Source organism: Phaseolus vulgaris, chromosome 6 (assembly GCF_000499845.2).
Source record: "Phaseolus vulgaris cultivar G19833 chromosome 6, P. vulgaris v2.0, whole genome shotgun sequence".
Lineage (NCBI taxonomy): Eukaryota > Viridiplantae > Streptophyta > Magnoliopsida > Fabales > Fabaceae > Phaseolus > Phaseolus vulgaris.
In genome coordinates this window covers 6582566-6601493 of record NC_023754.2, presented here as the reverse complement: position 1 = coordinate 6601493, position 18928 = coordinate 6582566, and positions in this window count along the sequence as shown.

Sequence of the window (18928 nt, the reverse complement as noted above, 5' to 3'; positions counted from 1 at the left end):
TAATTGATAATTCTGATTTATTTGTTTGCACAGTTGCCAATATGCCTGGAGTGAGCACGAATGTCTCTCTGTTTACAAAGAAGCTAAACCATAGCCCATGAAAAACGAAAGATGGGCGTAGAAAAGCGTGTTGTCGCACGACAAGAGGGTGGGAAGTTAGTGAAAGTTGGCTTCATAAAAAAAGCACACTACATCACGAGAAAAAGACCCATCCCAATTCAAATTATGGAATCAATGAAATTCCATGATTCTTTCATGGTCAAGTCACTCCATTGAGGCAGAGATAGTTGTAGGGGTAATTCATGCAAAGACCGCCCATCAAGTTTGGGAAGATCTCCACGACCAGTTTGGACAGAAGAATGCGCCAACTATTTTTCAAATTCAGAAGGCAATAATAACCATGTCCCAAGGTACGATGTCAGTGGCTTCATACTACTTCAAACTCAAAGCGTTGTGGGATGAACTTGAGCTATATCTTTCACCCATAGTTTGTAATCAGACAAAGGAGCACCAGATCAAGAAGGAAGAAGATAAATTGATCCAATTCCTCATGGGGTTGAATGATTCGTTCAAAACAATCAGGTTTAATATTCTCGTCATGAATCCTCTACCAAATGTCCGACAGGCGTACTCTTTGATTGTGCAAGAACGAATCATTCAACCAGTCGGGACGTCACCTTCCATGAAAGTGTTTTCCCATTCTACCAACAGTCTCAGACGCAATCCTCACCTCCATTACAAGATATTTTGCCCACTTTTGACATTGACTTACCCACTCCTGTCCAACATTCACTCGATCCACCATCTTCTCCTACTCGTCACAATGCACCTGAACCTCTAGCAGACCAACCTTCTTCTCCCACACCAGGAAGTCCAACAACCATTACTGAACCTTCTCCAGCCAACCTTCTTGTTTGACGATCAAGTCGCACATCAATCCCATCTTCCTGGCTTCAGGACAAGTAATGGGATCCCAAGCCAATCATTCGACCACTACCCAAGACCGACCGAATGGAACCTAGTAACCCATGCATCATTTTCTTTCTAATTCATGATTTTCTTTTACACATATTGCATATCTTGCTAACATCATAGGTACCAAAGAATCTTAAACTTATGCTCAAGCTATCCTTTATCCAAATTGGCAAAATGCAATGGACGAAGAGCTTTCCGCCTTACAATTAAATCAAACGTGGACCTTGACGCCATTACTCGCCGAGCAAAAACCCAACGGATGCAAATGGGTCTATAAAATAAAGTACAAATTGGATGGCAGCGTCGACAGATATAAGGCGTGCCTTGTTACAAAGGGGTACATTCAGATTGAAGGTGTTGACTATTGCGAAAAATTTTCACCAACAGCGAAATTAACAACTCTGAGGTGTCTCCTCACCATTGCAGCAACTAGAAATTGGTTTCTTCACTAGTTGGACGAGCAAAAGGCCTTCTTACATGGCAAATTGCACGGAATTATTTACATGGACTTGTCGCCCGAGCATCGTTGACAGGGGAGAACATTGTATGACGATTCAACAAATCCCTTTATGGTCTCAAACAAACATCTAGGATATGGTTTTCAACATTTTCTCATATGAATAAATCTGCAGGATTTCAACAATCCAAGACGGACTACTCTTTATTCACAAGTTAGGATAACTCATCATTTACTGCCCTTTTGATTTATGTGGATGATATTCTTTTAACAGGAAATGATCTGATAGAAATGCAGCATCTTAAAGATTGTCTATTACGATGATTTCGCATTAAAGATCTTGGAGACTTAAAATATTTTCTAGGGATTGAATTTTCCCGTCCCAAAACTGGTGTTTGAATGTCACAGAAAATATGCGCTTGATATTTTGCAGGATACGAAACTCATAGGTGCTCGTCCAAACAAATTTCCAATGGAGCAATATCTAAAACTCACACCGGACGATAGAGAGTTATTAAAGGATCCAGTCAAATACAGGGAACTTGTGGGACGACTGATATACCTCACGGTTACTCGACCTAACAGTGTTTTCGGTTTGGACTCTAAATCAATATAGACAGGCTCAACGAAAACCTCATTGGGATGCCGCAATTTGAGTCCTAAAGTACATTAAAGGATCACCGGGACAAGAATTGCCATTGCCATCCGAGAACAATATGAAATTGACCGCTTATTACGACTCAAACTGGATGTTGTCAGCAACTCGAAGATCAGTATCTGGGTATTGCATTTTTCTTGGTTCTTCTATTAACTCATGGAAGTAAAAAAAAACAAACAAACGTATCGAGGTCATCTGCGGAAGCAGAATACCGTGCGATGGCCAATACTTATTTGGAGATAGTTTGGTTGCGATATCTGTTGTGGGACTTAAAGGTGTCATGTAACTTGCCAACCTGACTTTTTTGTGACATTCAAGCGACCTTTCATATAGCAGCAAACCCAGTATTTCATGAACGCACAAAACACATTAAGAGAGACTGCCACATTGTGCGAGAAAAATTAAAAGCCAGGATAACCAATCCTTCGTATGTAACAACACAGTAATAACTCGCAGATATTTTTACGAAGGCACTGGGTAAGGAGGATTTTTTGACGCTGTGACACAAGTTGGGGGTTCATGATCTTCACCTACCAACTTGAGGGGGAGTATTAAGGAAATAATGATTATCAAATTATACACAATTAACTTGATAATGATAGATTCCCATGATTAGTGGATCACAAAATCCCATGATTAGTGGATTACCAAATAATTAGCTTGTAATTTAGAGAGAAAGTCTTTGTACACTTGTATATATTCCTATACATGCAGTGTTGTAAATACACACAAGAAAATAAGAAATTACCATTTTTTCTTACCATTTTCTTATACTTGCACTACATTATTATTTGGAAAACTTTTTATAACAAAAGGCACAATACAATATAAAACTTGTGAAAGAAATGTGAGATAAAAAGATTGAAAAAAGAACAAAAAGAAAAAAAATAAGTTGAGGAGAGAAAAGAAACATGAAAAAAAAAAATGTCAACCACAAAAGACTTAGTTTGATTTTTCAGTATCACCAATATAAAGGTATTTCTTATTGAACCAAAGCCATTATTGTTTATTTTGTTCTATCAATCAATGTAGGTTGTATAAATTTTGATTATTTTATTTTGTAATGTACCAGTTAGTACCGGACGAGTCAGTCTCAGTCTTGACGACCGACCAACCGACCAGGTCAAAAACATCTCAAGACACTTAATAAATGACAACTATGATATTTACAAGAGCACTTAACGAGTCATATTCATATGCCCCTAATTATGCGGGGAATATCTCCAACAAATCATCTAAATAATGATTAATTGAAAGATATTAAAGATATTCTTCAAATATGCCAACATATGTACCAATATATCTCCCTATAAATTAGGAATCACATTACACATCAGTGAACAATTGACAATCAACCCATCACAACAAGGGCCCATGATTAACACTATAAATAAACCTTTTACAGAGGTGTAAGGTAAGGTACGCTTTTAATTAGTTACAAATATACACTATTTACACAAAGTACTTACTTAACCATCAAAGTACCTTTTTTAGGTCAACCCCGACCGAGCACCAGCATTTAAGGAAGGAAACTCGAAGGAAGGAACAAGGAGATCACCGATATGTCACCAATTGTACAACCAATTTCAGGTACTATTTATGCTCTTTTTGCCTATACAAGTACAATTGGCACCCACCGTGGGGCCGAGATAATAGTTAATTTCATAATCAACTCCAGATTAGCAACAATGGTGTCAAGAAGGAACATAGTCAACCACGATGCAGATCGCAATAATTCAAACACTCCAAGCGCAAGTGGAGGAGATGCGTAAAAAGAGTATGGAAGATCAACGGAGGAACGAAGAAAAGGTGTGCCTTCTCAAGGAGCAGAATAAAGAGTTGAAGCAACGACTCAACGGATCTAAACAAGAGGAGCAATCTCGAACGGAGACTCATCATAACTCCATGCAAACTGAATGGTCCACCGGCCTTTGACGACGAGGATTTTAAAGGACATCCTTTTACAGATGAAATAATGGAAGCACAACTCCCCTCCAAATGGAAGGGACTGATTATCAGGCTCTATGACGGTTCCACAGACACGGACGAGCACTTGAACGTTTTCAAGACACAGATGGACCTCTACACGACAAACAAGGTCGTGTGGTACAAGGTTTTCCCTACCTCTCTCCAAAAAGGGACACTCAGTTGGTTCACCCGACTCCCACCTAATTTGGTGGATAACTTCAAAGCCTTGGCGACTAAATTTACTACTCAATATGCGACGAGCTGACTGCATCATATTTTGTTGATGACCCTCCTTAACATAAAGCAAGAAAAGGGAGAATCCTTACGTACATTCATGGAGAGGTTCGGTAAATTTTGTTTGAGTATCATAAATTTTATGCCAGAAATAGTCATGCATCACCTGGTCTCGGCAATCCAACCAGGCTAGTTCACAGAAAGTTTGATCAAGAGACCAACCAAAGATCTTGATTAATTGAGGTACCGAGCAACTAAGTTCATGTAATTAAAGGAATTGAGCAACTTCCATAGAAGTGTTTGATCCAAGAATGGAGGAGATAAAGGGAAGGAGAAAGATAGAGGAAATCGACCTGCATTTGGTCAATGAGACAAGTTGAGAGAAAATCAAGTTCCTCAGTTTCTTAATTACACCCCATTCAATGCTGTAAGGGGTAAAATTCTGGACGAGGCACTATAGGTCGAACTGATCCCAACATTAAAGCAACTACAAAGTCCAAGAAACGTCGATATGTCCAAAAATTGTCAGTACCATCGCAACTTCGACCATACGATCGAGAAGTGTCAAGTGTTGAAGGACAAAATAGAGGAACTTATCTAGTTCGATCATTTGCGCAATTTTGTTCAGACAAACACCAACTCATACAGATCCTCGCAAAGGGAGAGGTATCATTCTAGGGATCGGAAAGAGAAGTACACACGGTTTGGATGAGAAGGATCACGTCGTTTTGACAATGACCAACGTCCTACCAAGAAGAAAAGAAAGAGTGAAATTGTATGCACGACTCGGCCACGGAGCGAGAGTCCTCGGAGAAACGATCGATCGAAACACGGCGTTCGAGAGGTCATCAACACCATAGCCAATCCAATTCCACTCAGAAACATGGGTCGGAGAGAGGGAAAAATTCGTAGAAGTCCTTCCCTAGAGAACCAAGATCCCAAATACAACACTCGGCAAGTTAATACTATCGATGGAGGATTTGCTGGAGGCAGACGTTTTAGTACCACTCGAAAAAAACACCTTCGGGCCATTCAGTCGGTCCATTCGATAACCACCAAGGGCCGACCGAGGATTCCATGAAGCACCTTCTTAGATGACGATTTCACTACCATCAACCCAGCCCAGGACAACCCTATGGTCATTACCGTGGAGATAGATAAATTCGCCATCACTAAGGTGTTGGTGGATCAGGGCAACCTGGTCAATATTCTGTACTGGAAGATTTTTAAGAAAATGAGGATTCCATAATCAGAAATTCAACCCTGTGATGACCATATTGTTGGATTTTTCAGGGGGCGGGTGGACACAAGAGGATTCATCAATTTGTACACCATGTTTGGGGAAGAGAGGTATCTTTGCAAAACAATAAAATTAGGTATCTTCAGGTAAATACAAATACCTTTTATAATATATTGCTTGGACGGTCATCCATAAACCGTCTGCAAGCAATAGTGTCCACTCCCCACCTTACAATGAAGTTTGCATCGACAGTCGGTGACATCGTGATGGTCCATGTTGATCAAAAGACAACTTGTGAATGTTATGTCGCAAGTTTGAAGGTTGAATTGACCAGTCAATTATACAAGGCCTCACCGCCCGGACAATCCATGGAAAAGAGGGGACGCTCACCAAGATGTAGGGAACCAACCAGGGAACGATCCCGTGAGAGAAAGACAAAAAGAACACATGGTCGCCCTCGCCGATCTTGACCCTCGGCTCCATGAAGCCCGTATTGAGCCAAGCGAGGCCCTTTGCCCTCTACCCCTCCAAGATGACAATCATACGACACACATGGGGACTTCCTTGAAACTGGACGACAACAAGCTAGTAAGCCAAACTTAATTGATAATGTTGATTTGTTTGCTTGGATAGTTGTTGATATGCCTAGAGTGAGCACGAATGTCTCTCCATTTACAAAGAAGTAGGGGTGGCAAAGCGGGCCAGCCGGCCCCGCATTGGCCCGCCCTGCGCATTGCCCGCAAAAATGCGGGTCGGGCATAGTTATTGCGGGCTAGAATTCCCGACCTGCCCCGCATAAGAGCTGGCCCGCGGGTTTGCGGGTCGGCCCGCGTTTTTTTTTAAATTAAATATATATTTTTTTTACATTTTATTCTTAAAAAATTGTCAAATTAAACCTATATATTTGTTACTATCAAACCTAAATTTTTTTTCTTCCTTTTCAAACATAGTCAAACATCAAAACATTAAACATGAAGATAAATATCAAATATCATTATTCTTCCACTTCCAAAACATTAAAAATACCTAATTCCAAAACATTAAACATAAACATAAACATTAATTCAAAAACATTAAACATAAACATTATTGACATTCTTCCATTTCAATAACATTGGATGCCGCCTTAGAAGAACTTTCATCCATTTTTTCATAATTATTATCTTCCCCGTCATCTGCATACATTAAAACAATGACAATTAATTAATTATTTTTTTATAAAAATAATACAATAAAAATAAGATAAAATAAATAATCGAATTACCTTCATAAAATCCATGCTTCCAACTAGAAGTACAAATGATTGCTTCCACGTTTTCAGGCAAAACTCGATTCCTATACTTGTTAAGAATTCGAGAACCAATGTTAAATGCAGATTCTGATGCAACTGTGGTTATAAGGATACTCAACAAATCTCTAGCCATTAAAGCAAGATCAGAAAAACGTTGACTATTATTTTTCCACCAATCTAACACATCCATCTGCTCTGAATAGTCAAAATCCAAAGTTGGTTCGTCCAAATAAGTGTCAAGTTGTGACCTTCCAGCTTTATTAGCTACTTGAAGTTTGCGCATTTTTAATTCCTACAATGATGTAATAAGTTAGTATAATGGATTGTTGTAAAAAAAATTAAAAATGAATTAAAGTGTATTAATAAGTATTATTAAAGTAAATAACTTACATAAAAAAGACTTGGTTTAGACATAGATGATGAGAATGAAGATTGTCCTTGCCTTTGCTTTTGAACACTTGATGATGTTGTGAAACCTTTGGTAGAATATTCAGCAAAAAATTTGTATAAATTTTCCTTGATCTTTTCCAATTTTAGTTCCCAAGTAAGTGAATCAATTTTTTCAAAGCAAAATCCCAATGTTTCTAACTTCATCCTTGGGTCTAAAATTGCACCAAATGCAAGTACAACGCTATATTCATCCCAATATTTCTCAAACTTTACTATCATCAATTTAGCCATGTTCTTAATTAGTACATCTTCATCCTTCGCATTTTCCATCAATAAACACTGAATTTTCCAAACTTGTAAAAAAAACAAGTTGGAAGTGGGATAACTTGTAGCAGAAATCAAGTTCGTGATTTCATAAAAGGGTAACAAGAACTCGCAAATTTTTCCAGCTCTCTCCCACTCTTCCTTTGTAGGGCAATACTTATAAGATTCATCAACCAAATGCAAGCTTCCAAAAACACGTTGATATTTAAGAGCACTATTAATCATCAAATAAATGGAGTTTCATCTTCTAGGGACATCAAGACACAACCCAGATGATGCATTAATATCACTAAACCTTTCAAGGCATTGTTTAAATTTCATCATTCTACTTTCCGAACCCCTCACATACTTGATGCTATTTCTAATTTGGTCCAAAGCATCACCAAGCACCTTTAATCCTTCTTGAACAATTAAATTCAATATGTGTGCACAACAACGAACATGAAAGAATTCACCACCACATATCAAACCATTTTGCAAAATAATTTGCCTTTTTAAATTATTTTGGAGAACATCATTAGCAGAAGCATTATCCAAAGTCAGAGAAAACACCTTTTTCTCTAGTCCCCAATCTTGTAAAAATTCATTAATTTTCTTAGACAACTCAAAACCTGTGTGAGGGGGAGGCATATGACAAAAGTTTAGTAGCTTGGTATTTAACTTCCAATTCAGGTCAACAAAATGTGCAGTCAATGATATGAAACCCTCAGTATTAATAGATGTCCATAAATCAGAAGTTAAGCATATCCTACTAGGAATGGAAGCAATCAATTCCTTAAGCATTATTTTTTCTTTCATATACATTCTCCCAATATCAGCCTTAAGAGTTTTTTAGAAATCATAATTGCATCAGGACACAAGTAGTTTATCCAAGTCCTAAGTTCGGGATACTCAACAAATTTGTAAGGCAAATTGTGGCTAATAAATAGACTAGACAACAATTCCCGATGTACAACTTGATCTCTTTTTTTTTGCCTTTAACTTTCCCTGCATATCCAAAATCATTTGACCCACATATTCAGATTTTCTTTTAACACACTTCATAAGATGACGATTTAAATGAGAAGTCCCATATTTTCTTCCACAAGTTATATATGTTTTGTTGCAACTATTGCACTTTGCCCTTTCTTTTCCATCCTTTCCCTCCTTAATCCTGGTAAAATATATACCTCCAACAATTAGATGTGCTAGTCTTATCCCTTTTTTTTTTTTCAGGTTCAACAGTTTCAGATTGTTTCTCAGTATTATCGTCTTCCTCCAATTCAAAGTCACAAAGAGGCATGTTACATTCTTCATCCATTACAATCAATTTGCAAATTGAGATCCTGTTGGAAAATATAGAATCCCTAATTTATATGCAGATAAACCCAAATACCCAATTTATATAAAAATTTCAAACAAAATAAACACAAATCCCCAATTTACATAAAAAAATTCAAAACAAATAAACACAAATCCCCAATTTATATCAAAATTTCAAATCAAATAAACATAAATCCCCAATTTATATCAAAATTTCAAACCACATATACACAAATCTCCAATTAATTTGTAGAAAAAAACTTTCCTTGTGTGGTGGAGAAGGAGTGGCGGCAGTAGCTGTAGCAATAGTGCGGTCCGGTAGCGGTGCAGAAGTGATCGGAGGCGGCACGAGCGAGCAGAGGCGGCGCGATCGGCAGTGCTGACGGAGTGAACGGCAGTGGCGTTGCCGAGAGCGTTTGTGAGTGGACCGTTTGGGAGCAATAGTTGAGCCCCTGTGAGATGTGAGCGCAATTGTGTTGTGTTTCTTTCTTTGAAATTTTGTAGAAACCTAATTACGTTGCCCTGCTGCTGGTAAGTGTCAATTTTTTTTTCCTTGCGGGTTAGCGGGCCAGCCCGCCCCGCGTTTTTTACTAGCAAGCCGCGAGCCGGCCCGCACGCCCCGCCCCACTTTGCCATCCCTACAAAGAAGCTAAACCAATAGCCCCAAAAAAGCAAAAGATGGGCGTAGAAAAGCGTGTTGCCGCACGACAAAAGCGTGGGAAGTTAGTGAAAGTTGGCTTCATAAAAAAAGCACACTGCACAACATGGTTGGCCAATGTGGTCATAGTCAAAAAGTCGAATGGCAAAGGGAGAATGTGAACTGACTATACCGACCTCAACAAAGCCTATCCAAAAGATTGTTATCCTCCACCAAGCATCGACCGCCTCGTCGATGGAGCGGCCAACCACAACATTTTAAGTTTTTTGAATGCATAGTATGGATATAACCAAATTCAGATGCACCCGAGAGACAAAGGAAAAATAGCATTCATGATCGACTGTAACAACTTCTATTATGAAGTCATGCCTTTCGGCCTTAAAAATACAGGTGGCACCTATCAACGACTGATGGATTACATTTTCAAAGGGATGCTCAGCCAAAACGTCGAAGTCTATGTGGACGACATTGTGGTCAAATCTGACTCATGCCAACTGTAAGAATTGATGGCTTAAACAAGAGGGGGGTGAATTGTTTTATCAAAGATTTTCGCAAATACTTGGTCTAGAATGAATCTTTAACAAACAACTCAGATAAGCACTTAAGGAAGGCAATCAAACTATCCAAAAGAAACAAATATCGGAATTTTAACTGGTTAAAACTGTGTTTTAATCGGTTTTTATAACAGCGAAAATATCAAATAGTTAGAGAGTTTGAGAGAAAGAGAGATCTACACACAAGGTTTATACTGGTTCACTCAATCCCTAAGCTACATCCAGTTCTCAGACAAACCTCTGAGTTTCCACTAGTAATCAACACATATTGCAATCACACACCATAAAAAGGTGACTTTGAATCCCACAAAGCCTACTCACCCCCTTTGCAAAACTTCACACCTCAAGACAGAACTGTTGGGTCTATTAGTGTCTAAGTTCAAGAGGGGAGGGGTGAATTGAGCTTATAAAATTTTCGCAAGAACACACAATTTTTCAGTATTCCAGAGGCAAAAAGAACAGATTGTTTTTACATGAAACAGATTGATTCTGCAGAGCAGTCTTGGCACAATTTGAATTTTGTTCAATGTAAAATTGTGATCAACAGAGAATTATGACAGAACCAGATCAGCTTAATATTGTGAGGATGAAGGATACAACTATGCTTAGAAATCAACCAACAATTACACAACACAAGATTTCAAGAAGTATGATCCTTTCTTAGGTTTTAATGAATGGTCAGTTTGTTCACAATTCACTTAAACCATTATATGCAGCAACCTTGTTTATGATCAGAAAACTTTAACAAATCAGGGAGAACAGTTTTCACTTAACCCAGAATTAACAGATTCAATTTCAAAAGAACAGATTTAGTTCTTGACAGAATTAAGCAAGAAATCAGAAAAGAGTGCAGGGATGAGAATACAAGATACACACGTTTTTATACTGGTTCACTCATACAGAGCTACATCCAGTCTCACCTTACCCCAAGGTGGAATTCACTAAAAAACAGTACCAATCACTTACAAAACCAGCAGTTCTTGAACACTACAAGAACAACTCACACAATGCTGAAAAACCCTATTTCAGCACACCTTGCACTCCAAGAAACCCTATCAAGGAGTGACTAACACATACACCTTTACAAAATAGAATAAAGGAAAGATTACACCTGAAAAGAAGATGCAAGAACTCAAAACCAGTAGTTCAATTTGCTGCAGAACTGCACCAGCACCTTCACCAAGATTCAAGGTTTCCTAGAACAAGCACACTTGAAAATCTCTTTGGAAAACCTTTCAAAAACTCTTTCAATCCTTCTTCTCACATGGAAATTGTTTGATTTCTGTCAAAAGCGTAATTCCTCAGCACTGATTCATGTGAGAGAGACTTTTCTTTATATAGAAAACAGTTTCTAACTTCTTTTCAAAAAACAGTTGAAAAGCAGTTAAGAAAACAACAGATTCAGTTTTGAACTTAACAGATTTATTTTGTGAAAACTGCCAACTCAGCTTAACAGAAATAACTGTCTGAGTGGTACCTTTGGTGCCCTAACTAACTTGTGAAAAATCTTTCAGCAGACCAAAGAATAAACCTGTTCTTTCACAGTAAAACAGATTAAAGTATAACACACAGGCCAGCTCAGCTTAACTGAAATAACGAACTGAGCTTTCCCTTGGTGCCTTAACAGAAATTTAGAAAAACCTTTTAACAGAGAAGAAATAAACAGATTCTTTCTCCATAAAACAGATTTATTTGTGTACTGTTTTAAAACTGTTAAAACCATTTAAAAAGCTTTTCAAAAACCATTTAACGAAAGCCTTTTTAACAGAGAAGAAATAAACAGATTCTTTCTCCATAAAACAGATTTATTTGTGTACTGTTTTAAAACTGTTAAAAACATTTTAAAAAGCTTTTCAAAAACCATTTAACCACATCATGTGCTTGATTTAGACGTGGTTAGGCATCTAGGATAGGTTACACAGCAAAAGGCAATCATACACACTTACAAGCCTAATTACAAATGAATCTAAAATCCTATTACAATCTTTAAAGCACTTAAGCCATTTTCTTCATCAAACACACATCAAGTCTTGGTAGGGAAGAAGCTTCCTCCAGCTTCAACAAGAACACCCTTGTTTGATGGAGACAAATTCCCTTTGCTTTGCACAGCTTTGAAGAGAGATCATGACCAAATCTGTACAGAACCATATACACAGAAAACAGGTGTTAAAGCAGAACAACAGATTTAGAAATGATATACCTGCAGATTTAACATCTGAATCATATCAGCAGCCACTGTGAATATCATCTGCAGAACCTGTATCAGGCTATTCTTAGGCTGTTCTCTAGGCTATTCTTCTCCCCCTTTGGATTCATCAAACAGAATGAGAGCACAAAATACCACAGAAACAATAATAGCCATACATAACAGTTCAAATAAAACCAATAAACCATAGAGGTTCATTACAAATCACAAAACAACTAAAACCCAGTGCAGAAACGAAACAGTACAGATTAATTCCAAATTGTTCAACAACATATAAAAGATAAAGACTTAGGAATAGGATCACTTGTTGTTGTAATAGAGCTCAGCTAGCTGCACTTGAACTCCTTCAAGTTGGTCATCCAAGTGTTGAAACCTGGCGTAGGTCATTTCATAGTGTGCTTTCTGCTCATATGTGAGTGTGTCCAGCCTGCTTAGCACTTGTCTTTCAAACATAGACAGAGGTTCACCTCTGTATTCAGGTGCCTCATATGCAACCATTGCATTTTGGCTTGTAGCAGCAATATCCTCATGTCCAGCAGAGTGTACTGGTGATGCATCCATGTTCTGCACTCCATCAGCATTTTCTTCTTCATTTTCTGGATCAGCAGCTTCATTTTCAGCTTTGTTTGTAGCATTCCTTCTGAATATCCAGCTATCATCTTCCTTTTGAAATCCCATCTTGAGGAGAGTGGAGTTGTCTATCTCACTTGCTGCCTTAATTGTGTCATTTCTTTCATTTGTAGTGTCAACTTCAAAGTAATCAATTAGCTTTGACACAAAAATTGCATATGGAAAGCGATAGTCTGGTAACCTTGTGGATTTGAGCATATGCTCCACCATAGTACTTACCCAATTTACCTTGAGTTGATTCATGATGCAGTATAGCAAAATCAAGTCCTCTTCATGGAGAGTTGCATGATTACTTCCTCTTGGAGTAAGCTGCCAAGCAATGATGTAGGCAAGGAGTCTTGGAATGATTGTGAGATTTCCAGCATGAAATCTAGCCACTGGTTCAGCAGGATTCCTCACACAACTTCTGTAAAACTGCATCTTGTTGAATCCCTGGATTCCAGCAGTGTTCCCTTTGCTTACCTTCATTCCAGAATATTTGATTCCTCTCACATTGCTCCATATTTCCCTTGTAATCTTCAGCTTCACACCTTTCACATGGGAGACCAGATTTTTGCCATCTTGAACCAAGTTGCTGTAGAAAACTTTCACCAAATCTGGATATACATTTCCAGTCATCTCTAGAAAGTTCTTCAGCTTTTGATGCTTGAGCAAGGTTTTTGCTTCAGTCAGATTTTCTTCTCTCAGCCAGGAAAATTCCAGCACTTTGGGTGCATTGACTTGCTTCCTGCTTGTCTCATGAATGTATCTTGTCATTGCTTCAGAATCTCCAGCAAACCATTTCTCCAGAATGCCTTGGTTGCTGCTGGATTGCTCCTTGGATTTCTTCTTTCTATGTGAGGAGGATGCCATGCTTAATCTATTTTTCCCTGCATCAACACATTATCATACAATTCTAGAAGAAAGACATTACAGATTATTATTCAAAAGCAGAAACAAAACCTGTGGTGAAGCAATGTGCACCTGGACAGCTTATAGTGCAAGTGAGATGGTGTGAGGGACGAGCTAAATTGTGCTAGGTTTATATAGAATTATTAAACCAAAATTGAAAAGCACAAATTTTAATTCAGGGCAATGTAATCAGATTTTGGAAATAATGAATTTTGAAGAAAAATCAAATCCCACAGATATGCTACAGATTTTATTCCAATGGTGCAGCAGGTTCAGGTGTGGATTCACGTAAGAATATCTTGGAACCTGATTTTGGTACATCAAATCTGTTGCATCTACACAAAATCCAATTAGTTAGGATACCCACACATTAATTTGCATTGATCTGCTGGTCAATAACCGTAAAAGCAGTCAAAAATAAAGTGAGAGAGAGAAAAATAAATCTTTCTCTTTCCTAGTCACAGCTGTGATTTCTGAAACAGAGAACGAAACATGTTAAAACATAAAACAACAGATTGAAATTTGCACTGCAGAGGACAATTCAAGCTAATAATACCCAATTCATTTAAAAGAAAGTGAAACCTGTCTTTAGCAAATGGCTTAGTGAATAGATCAGCTAGTTGAAATTCAGTACCAATGAATTGTATATCACATGTTCCATTAGCTATATGTTCTCTTAGAAAGTGATGTCTAATTTCAATATGTTTAGTTCTAGAATGCATGACAGGATTCTTAGACAAATTTATGGCACTTGTATTATCACAATTTATAGGTATGTTATTTAACAGAATACCAAAATCACTTAGCTGCTGCCTTAGCCATAAGGTTTGAGCACAACAACTTCCAGCAGCTATGTATTCTGCTTCTGCTGTGGAGAGAGCAACACAAGCTTGCTTCTTGCAATGCCAAGAGATTAGACTTGATCCAAGCATGTGACAAGTCCCACTTGTGCTCTTCCTATCAACTTTACAACCTGCAAAATCAGAATCTGAAAAACCAATCAAATTCAAGGATACCTTGTTAGGATACCACAATCCAACATCCTTAGATCCTTGCAAATATTTCAGAATTCTCTTTGCTGCATTGTAGTGTGATTCCCTTGGATCAGATTGATATCTAGCACATAGACATACAGCAAACATAATGTCAGGCCTGCTGGCAGTTAGATATAATAAGGAACCAATTAAACCCCTGTACTTCGTTTGATCCACTGATTTTCCTGCAGAATCTTGATCCAGCTGACAACTTGTTGAAATAGGAGTGTTAATTGCTTTGCATTGATTCATATCAAACTTCTTGAGCAGTTCCTTGCAGTATTTTTCTTGACTTATGAAAATCCCATCCTTGAGTTGCTTAACTTGTAGACCAAGAAAGAAATTCATTTCTCCTAACATTGACATCTCAAACTCACTTTCCATGGTTTTCACAAAGTCTTCACACATCTCTTCATTTGTGGATCCAAAGATAATATCATCTACATAAACTTGCACAAGTATGATATCTTCACTTTTCTTCTTTAGAAAGAGAGTTTTATCTGAATTGCCACGGCTATAACCTTGAGACAGCAGAAATTCACTTAGCCTTTCATACCATTGCCTAGGTGCTTGCTTTAATCCATATAAGGCTTTCTTAAGCATGAACACATGTTCTGGATTCTTGTGATCTTCAAATCCTGGAGGCTGAGATACAAACACCTCTTCATTGATGTAGCCATTTAGAAATGCACTCTTGACATCCATTTGAAACAGCTTGAAACCTTGTATGCTGGAAAATGCTAGAAGAAGTCTGACAGCTTCAAGACGTGCTACTGGTGCATAGGTTTCACCAAAGTCAATACCTTCTTCTTGGTTATACCCTTTAGCAACCAGTCTTGCTTTATTTCTAGTGATAGCTCCATGTTCATCCATCTTGTTCCTGTACACCCACTTGGTTCCTATGATGTTCATCTCATGCTTCCTTGGAACCAAAGTCCACACTTCATTGTATTCAAACTGGTTCAGCTCTTCCTGCATTGTTGTTATCCAATTGCTGTCTTGCAGTGCTTCTTCCAGGCTTTTAGGCTCAATCTGTGACACAAAAGCTACTGTTCTGCAGAAGTTGTTGAGTGAATTCCTTGTTGAGACTCCTTTCTCAATTTTACCAATTACATTGTCAAGAGTGAGATCCCTTGGAGTTTTCCATTCTTTAGGCAGTCCTGCATTCACAGTAGATTCTTTGACAGAATTTGGATTAGTAGCATCAAGCTCACTAGACTGATTCTGTTGTATAATTGTTCTTAAATCATCCATACCAGGTTCATCCATAACAGATTTGGGCACAGAAAAATCTGTTTCATCAAACACAACATGTATAGATTCTTCAACAGCAAGCAATCTTTTGTTATATACTCTATAAGCATGACCATTTATTGCATAACCAATATGTATTCCTTCATCTGATTTAGGATCAAACTTCCCCAGATTATCTTTACCATTATTTAAAACAAAGCATTTGCAGCCAAACACCCTAAGATGACTAATGCTAGGCTTCCTACCTTTATACAATTCATAGGGAGTTTTCTTAAGAAATGGTCTAATCAAAGTTCTGTTAAGCACATAAGAAGCAGTATATACAGCATCAGCCCAAAAATATTTAGGTAAACCAGATTCATTTAGCATAGTCCTAGCTAACTCTTCTAGTGATCTATTCTTTCTTTCAACAACACCATTTTGTTGGGGTGTCCTAGGAGCAGAATAACTATGTATGATCCCATGTTTTTCACAATATTTATCAAACTTTGCATTTTGAAATTCTCCCCCATGATCACTACGAATCTGTTTTATCCTATTTTCATTCTCATTATGCAGAACCTTTGCAAGTTTCTTAAAGGCTTTATATGCATCATTTTTAGAAGCAAGAAACAAAGTCCATGTATATCTTGAAAAGTCATCAACAATCACCAAAGCATAGTAATTTCCAACTAAGCTAGCAGTCCTAGATGGTCCAAACAAATCCATATGCAAAACATCCAAAGCTTTATTTGAAGAAACCATATCTTTTGACTTAAAAGAAGTTCTAATCTGTTTTCCCTTTACACAGGCATCACACAATCTGTTATTTTGAAACTTTATGTTTGGTAAACCAGAAACAAGTTCCTTAGATTTTAGCTTATTCAAGTGATTTGTGTGAATGTGAGCTAGTCTCCTATGCCACATCCATGACTCATCATTTTTAGATAGCAAACACTCATTTTCAGAACAACTCTTAATAATGTCTAGGAGATAAATGTTGTTTACCCTTTTTCCAGTGAACAACACCTTACCAGAATTTTCATTTGAAATTGTACAAGTATTTGCTTCGAAATTGACCTTGTATCCCTTGTCACACAGCTGGCTAATGCTTAGAAGACTATGTTTTAGCCCTTCAACATATAGAACATTCTCAATTGTAGTTGAGTCTTTAGTACCAACATCTCCTCTTCCAAGAATTTTTCCTCTATTGTTATCTCCATATGTGACATGCCCTTCAGCTTTGAGTTTCAGATTTATGAACTGAGTCACATCACCAGTCATGTGCTTTGAGCAGCCACTGTCTAGGTACCACTGGTTTCTCCTGCTGTTTTTCTGCAACAAAACAGATTTAGCATATATGGTACCCCTTTAGTCTAGGGTCCAGCATGATTAACACCTTTCCTTAGGAAGCCATTTGGCCAATCCTTTAGGAACAAGATATCTCCTAGCCTTACATGTTCTAGATACATGACCAGATTTCATACAATAAAAACATGTTGCAGTATGCATTGTTTTTGAATTACTAAAGGAGGAAAAACCTGTTTTGGAAGGAACAAAGAAACTTGACAGCTTTTTCACATTACCTTTCATTCCAGGATTATATCCTAAACCATTTTTATTGAAAACAGCATTCTGTGAACCTAATAATGTTTCAAGATTTTCTCTTCCCTTAGTGAAATTTGAAAGTGTTTTTAACAAATACTCAACCTGTTTTTCCAGCTTTTTGCAATTATCACAAGTTTTAATTGATGCATGCAAACATGTCAATTCAAGACTAATTAATTCAGTTTTAGCTTTGTGCAGTTCTTCTTCAAGAGTTTTAACCTTTGGTTCAAGTACCCTATTTACTCTATTCAATCTGTTGCACATTGGCTCTATTTCATTATATTACATCCATAAACTAATTCCATTCATTGAATATCCCTATCTTTAGAATGGTCTTAATTCTTGATTATTTAGACAATTAGAAAAAAATATTGAAACAATTATGAATTCCGAAGTAAATGGGCGACCACCTTCAACATGAATGACTTTCTGGAAGCAGGCTATGCCGCCACACCCCCCCTGTGAAACGGCGATTCCCCCCTTTCCATTGAAGTAGGGGGGGAGCCAACCTGTTTGCTTCATCATGTGTTTCCTTAAAGGCTAATAGCAGTTGATCATAGTTTTCAGAATCAGTGGAGAAATTACTTACTGAGTCAGAGTTGGATCCCTCATCATTCACCATGAAGCAAAGATTTGCTTTTTCACTTTCAGTTGAAGAATCACTAGATGAGGATACACCATTTTCTTCCCATGAGATATATGCTCTTCTACCTTTCCCTTTGTCACTCCTCTTGCTTGCTGATTTTTCTTTACTTTGATTGTTTGCACAATCAGCTTTTATATGACCTGGTTTACCACATCCAAAACACGTGTAATTGGAAGAATTTGAATCAGTAGGTTGTTTTATACCTCTTTCTTTGCTGAGTTCTGTCACAGTTTTTCTTTCTAAGAAATGTGCTGAATTTCCTGGTGAGCAGACTCACAGTCTCATCATGTTCTGGATCACCTTCTTCCTCACTTGTATCATGTTTTATGGTAGTTTTCAGAGCAATTCCTTTGGCCTTCTTTTCCACTATTTCTTGTTCTTTCAATCTTTTCAGCTCAATTTCATGTTCTATCAGCTTTCCAAAAAGTGCAGCAGTGGACATCTTGGATAAATCTCTGGATTCTGAGATTGCTGTTACCTTAGGCTGCCAGCTCCTATCAAGACATTTCAATACCTTAATGTTAAGCTCTTCCTTGTCAAAGACTTTACCAAGGTCAGTGAGGTGATTTACAATGTGTGTAAATCGTTTCTGCACATCTGCAATACTTTCTTCAGATTGCATTCTGAAC